This window comes from Dasypus novemcinctus, chromosome 6 (genome assembly GCF_030445035.2).
Source record: "Dasypus novemcinctus isolate mDasNov1 chromosome 6, mDasNov1.1.hap2, whole genome shotgun sequence".
Classification (NCBI taxonomy): Eukaryota; Metazoa; Chordata; class Mammalia; order Cingulata; family Dasypodidae; genus Dasypus; species Dasypus novemcinctus.
In genome coordinates, this window is record NC_080678.1 from 115,662,435 (window position 1) to 115,668,586 (window position 6,152).

At 38.7% G+C, this 6,152-nt stretch overlaps 1 non-coding gene across 1 annotated transcript; it reads right to left on the minus strand.

Moving 5' to 3' along the window:
* Window positions 1-206: 206 nt before the first annotated feature.
* Window positions 207-367, minus strand: LOC131279053 (U1 spliceosomal RNA). The gene has a single exon (XR_009186394.1). It is a non-coding gene; the product is annotated as a U1 spliceosomal RNA (small nuclear RNA).
* Window positions 368-6,152: the final 5,785 nt, after the last annotated feature.

Here is a 6,152-nt window from a genome sequence, read left to right on the forward strand (position 1 = left end):
TGGGGCCCCTGCTTTCAAGACTTTGGGGTCTATACCTAGTAGTGGGATTGCCAGGTCACGTGGCAGTTCTGTACGAAATCTTTCTGAAGACGCGCCAAAATGTCTTCCACAGTGGCTGTACCACTGCACATTGCCAACAGCCAGGAGGGAGAGGCCCTAATTCTCCGTGTCCTCTCTAACACTGGTCATTTCCTTTTTGTTCTTTTTTCAGAAGAGTGAACGCAGTCCCCCACTACCCCAAATTATGCAGTTGTGTTTCCCGCATCTGGGGAACTCGCAGGGGTCAGCACGTCCGCAGCGCAATGGCTCAGCCTCGCCCCGGGACCACCACCCTCGTGACCACAGAAGTTCCCCGCCAGGTAAGCCTTTTACAATAGCAGCCGACACAGGCAGCTCTTGGAACAGAACCATGAAAAAACCCTGGCCCCAGAAGGCTTCACGTAGAATGAGACCACCTTTTAGAACCAAGAATGAACAAAACTAAATAATACACTGTCAAACATATATACATTGCTAATAAAACCCTACTTTAAAATTCCATTTCCTTTTCCTTTAGAATAGTGCATCTTCTGGTGCGGGGAGCTGGGGCACAGGATGGGAGGAACCCAAAGGAAAGGCCAGTATGGGTAATGCAATACTTCTCAAGTCAGGAGTTGAGCTCCTTATGTTATTAAGCTTCAGAGACAATATATAAGTTACACAGAATTTTTGCAAGTATTAAACAACTACTTTTAAAAGACAATATAAGGGCAAGAAAAGGGACACATGTCCCCAAAATAACTTCAATCATCCAGTGGCACCTAAGAAAAAAGGTGCAATACTCATAGGCTTTAAACATAACAAAGACCTTCCTCTGCCACGGGCCTTTTCCAGCGGTCAAGAATCACAAAAGTGACAAGACAGACAGCGTTGCTCGCCCCACCCCTTTTGCACCCAGGTAAACACAGCCAACGGTGGCTGAGGTTATCACTCTGACCCCTCCAGGATGCACCCCCCTCATACTCATTGTTGTATGGGCTCTAATTTCAAATATCCATTTAGCAGATGCCCCAGAGCCTGAGCAGCAGTGGGCCTGCAGGCTACCAGGCAGTGACGGAGTCCCTTAAGGGGCCCTTTTCTGGAACAAAGTAACACATGCTGGGGTCATGCATCAACTAAATCAGTCCTGCTCTCGATTCAGAAACTGGACTAGGAATGCAAGCAAATATGTTTCTATACACTGACAATGAACAATCAAAAAATGAAATTAAGGAAAGAATTCTGTTTTCAACATAAATAATGAAATATTTAGGGATAAAATTAAGAAAAGAAATGCAAAACATATACACTGAAAACTACAAAAACAATGTTGAAATAAACCAAGGAAGGCCTAAATAAATGGAGAGTCACCCCATGTTCAAGGATCAAAAGACTTAATGCTGCCCAAACTGATCTAATACCTGCCAAATCTTAGCTGGCTTTTTTACAGAAATTGACAAGCTGATCCTAGGATTCACAAAGAAATTCAAGAAAACCCATAATAGCCAAAACAATCTTGTAAAAGAACAAAGTTGAAGGACTCACACTCCCCCATTTCAAAACTTACTACAAAGCTGGGATCGTCAAGAGAGTGTGATACTGTGTTAAGGGTAGACACAGAGATCAGCAAAATAGAATTGAGAGTCTAGAAATAAATCCTTACATTTCATCAAGTGATTTTCAACAAGAGTGCAAAGATGATTCAGTGGGGAAAGAAGAATCACACCAACCAATGATATGAGTACAACCGAATACCCACAAGCCAAAAAATGAAACTGGACTCTTCCTCATACCACACCTAAAGATTAACTAGGAATATATCATAAATATAAATGTAAGAGCTAAAGTGATAAAATGCTTAGAATAAAATATGAGTAAATCTCCATGACCTTGTATTGTGCAATTGTTTTTAGATATGATACTAAAAGAACTATGACAAAAGAAAAAACAGATAAATTGGATTTCCTTAAAATTAAAAACATTTGTGCTTTAAGGGAAAGTGAAAAGACAACCCATGGGATAGGAGGAAATATTTGGAAACCATCTATCAGATTAAGACCTATATCCAGAATACATAAAAACTCTTACAACTCAACAATAAAAAGAAAACAATTTAAATATGGTAAAGAATTTGCAAGGACATTTCTCTAAAGAAGATATACAAATGACCAATAAGAACCTAAAATCAACAACATTAGCCATCAGGGAAATACAAACAAAACTATTATGAGATGCAACTTCACACATACTAGGTTGGCTAAAATAAGAAAGACAATAACAGGTTGACAAGGATGTGAAGAAACTAAAAACTCAAACATTGCTGGTGGAATTGTAAAATGGTGCAGCCAGTTTGGAAAAGTTTTGCAGTGCCTCAAAATGGTAAACGTAGAGTTACCAAATGACCCAGCAATTTCGTTCCTAGACATATATGCAGGAGAAAAGGAAACATAGGTCCACAAAGAAACCTGTACATGAATGTTCATAGCAGCATTATTCATAATAGCCTAAAAATGGAAACCCAAATGCCCACTAACTGATGAGTAAACAAAACATTGTTGAACCATGGAAAGGAATACTACTAGGCAGCAAAAAGGAAAGAAGTACTGAGCCATGCTGCACCATGAACGAATGCCACAAACATCATTAAGAAGCCAGTTACAAAAGGCCATCTATTATATGAGGTTATTTATATGAGACATCCAGAGTATGTGAATCCATAGCAACAGAAATTAGATTAGTGGTTCCCAAGGCCAGGGGCAGAGGGTAATGGGGGGGCAGGTGAAGGCTAATGAGGTTTCTTTGGGAGTGATGAAAATGTTCTAAAATTAGATAGTGGCAATGGTTGCGCAATTGTGTGACTATTCTAAAAAAACAGCATTGTACACTTTAAAAGGGTGGATTTGATGGCATGTGATTTATCTCTCAATGAAGCTGTTACTTTAAAAAGTGGGAAGATTAGGGACCCAAAGTGAAACTGTGAATGAAATGACATGACGGATAAGCCACGAAGCCTTCATGGATTTGGCATCGAAAGGCTGCCCAAGATGGCAGCTAGCCAAGGCATTAAATGGTAATAGGATTGGCACCCCCTTAGGAAAAGACTGAAAATGCATAGGGGCTCCAATTAGGTGTGAAATTCACCAACACTGACATTTTTAAAAGCACGAGAGGATAACAATTAAAATTTTCTGTATATGGCATTTTGGTTTAGAAAACTCTTACAGACACGATCATGCATTTTTAGGAATTATATTAAAATGGTACATATGTACAAAAAAGCATACAAACCTTAAGAACATAACTCAATGGATTTCACAAAGCAAGCCTGCTCGTGTAAATGGAGTCTGGATTGCAAAACAGTTTTTTGCCAGAAACCTGGGAGTCCTCTAAACTTCCCATCAACCAAGAGTAAATAGTATAAAAACTGTCTATCTGTGAAATTGATATAAATGTAATTATTCAGTGTCCCGTCCTGGGTGGTTGTCCTTTCACTCTTCATTCTGTTTGTGAGGCCCGTCCATATTGTTTGCACATTTATTGCTGTGCTGTGTTTAATTCTGCTATTAACAAGCATATTTGTTGTTACTGGTTTGGAGCTATTACAAATAGTGCCATTCAGAAATTCTTGTCCACATCTTTAGTTGGACATATATACACATCTCTGTTGTTTATATGCCTAGAAGCGCAATTGCTGGATTCCAGCATATGCATATTTTAATCTGTAGTAGATACTGTCAAAACAGCTTTCCAACGTGCTTGTACAAATATATGCAGATAAGATTCCTTTTGCACCAGCACTTTGAACCAAATCTTTCATTCCAGCCATGCTGATGGGTGGGCCTTATGGTTTTGATTTTCATCTCCCTGATGATCACTGCAGAGCAGCACCTTTTGTGTGGTTATTAGGCTTTTGGATATTCTCATCTACAAAGAGCTTCTTCAAATCTTTGCCCAATTTTCAATTGAATTCACTGTCTTTTCTGACTGATCTGTGGGAATTCTTTACATATTTTGGACACAAGGCCTTAGTCACTTTTCTAAACAAAAAGTGTCCACTAACGTAGTCCAGTTGATCAATTGCTTTCTTTATGGTTAACACCTTTGTGGCCTACTTAAGAAATATCTACCTACCCCAAAGTCATGGAAATACTCTTTTCTATTTTCTTCTAAAAGTTTTATTGTTTTACCTTTAACATTCATTTCTACAATTCATCTGGAATTGAATATGAAGTAAAGGGTCAAGGTTTCTCATCTTACTTATGGGTACTGATTTTTTTGATGCTATTAAATGGAATATTATATATATATATATAGCCTTCCTTTTTTTTTCATACTTAGAAATGTAATTTTGTGGGTTTTTTCCTGGTAATAGAAAGAACATTAATTTTGTCTATTCTTGAGAGCCCTTTGCATTTTAATGTAAAATTTTAGAATCAGCTTGTTGATTTAAAAAAATAAATGAAATCCCTGCAGGGACAATGATTGCAATTGCAGTGAATCTATATCGATCAATTTGGGGAAAATGGACATTGTTATAATATTGAGTCTTCCAATCCATAAATGTGATATACCCCTTTAATTATTTGTCCTCACATTTTTCAATAGCATTTTGTAGTTTTTGTGTAGAAGTCTTGCACATCTTTTGTTATACTATTCCTAAGTAGTCAATGCTTTTAATGTAATTAAGTCTTGTGGCAGCCAGACTTTCAGGCAACCCTCAGGAACCCCAGCTCCTGTGGTCCAGTCTTGGTAGTGCCCTCTCCCCGTGAGTGTGTGCAGGGCCTGAGGTTTACTTCTGACCAATAACATACGGCAAAGGTGGCAAAACATCATGCTCACGGATATGTTACGTTACATGAGACTCCACGTCCCAACAGCCTTGCTCTAGAACCTCTCTGGCTCCTTGAGTAGCTCTGAAGAAGCAGCTGCTGTGACTCTACAGCCACAAGAATGGCTGACTTCTACCAGCCACCTGAGTGAGCTTAAAATTGGACCCCTCCCCAGCTGGGGGGAATGGAGAGAGCCCAGCTCTGGCCACCGCCTTGAGTGCATCTTTCCAGAGAATCCAGTGAGCTGTTGTCAGGCTCCGGACTCACAGATGAGATCATCATTATGTGTTACATGAAGCTAGCACAGTTGTGATATTTGCTGCACACCATAGAAAATACTAAACTTGGCTTTCTATTGTTTGTTGCAGGCGAATGTAAAAAATTCACCTTGACCTTGTATATAGATGCTTGCTCAACTTACTTATTAATTCTAACTGATAGCAAATACCTTTCTGGATTTTCTATGCAAGTAATCATAAACTCTTCAAAGAATGTCAGTTTTAGTTTTTCCTTTATTATCCTTATGTCTCTTCTTAGTTGCACTGGTCAGGACTTCCAATACAGTGTGGAATAGAAGTAGTACTAGGAGACATCACTTTAGAACATCACCATAGATATTTTTTTAGATGCACTGTATCAGATTAGGGAAATTCATGATCTCATTTTGGTAATTTTCCATGTATGGCTTGTTTATCTTACACAGCTGGGGAAATAAAAGTGACAGCAAAGTTCTTGATCTACAACATGTAATTTTTAAAAGTCTTAAATTATTAATTCTGGTTGACTATTATGGCATAGCCTATTAAAGATCATCCGTATCCATGTGCTCCTCCGAAATTCTGAGGCTCTCTTATACCTGGAACAACCCGGTAACTAGTCTTAGTCAATGGAATGTGAGCAGATGTGAGGTTGGTCACCTCTAGACCAAAGCAGCTAAAAATACATTGTGTCTTTCTCACGCTCACAACAAATGTTACCTAGGTAGCTATAACATGAAGGACCCACGAGACGGAAGTCTCTGACTGACCACTTGGAGGAGAGCTGTTTGGAACAGTCAATCAAACTTAGACTATGACCTGAAGAAGAAATAAGCTTGTATTGTGTTGAACCATTAACAGTAGCAGATAGCGTTACATATTCTGATTTTAAAAAGATAAAAAACTTTCCTTAAATAATACTGGTGCATGGAGAAAAGGAGCAAGGAATGATGGCATTGAGCTACCTTTTTCAGAGCTACAATAGTGGATCATTCTGAGTAAATGAGGAAAATGTTCAGCTTTCCACACCAGTAAAAATTATTCAAGT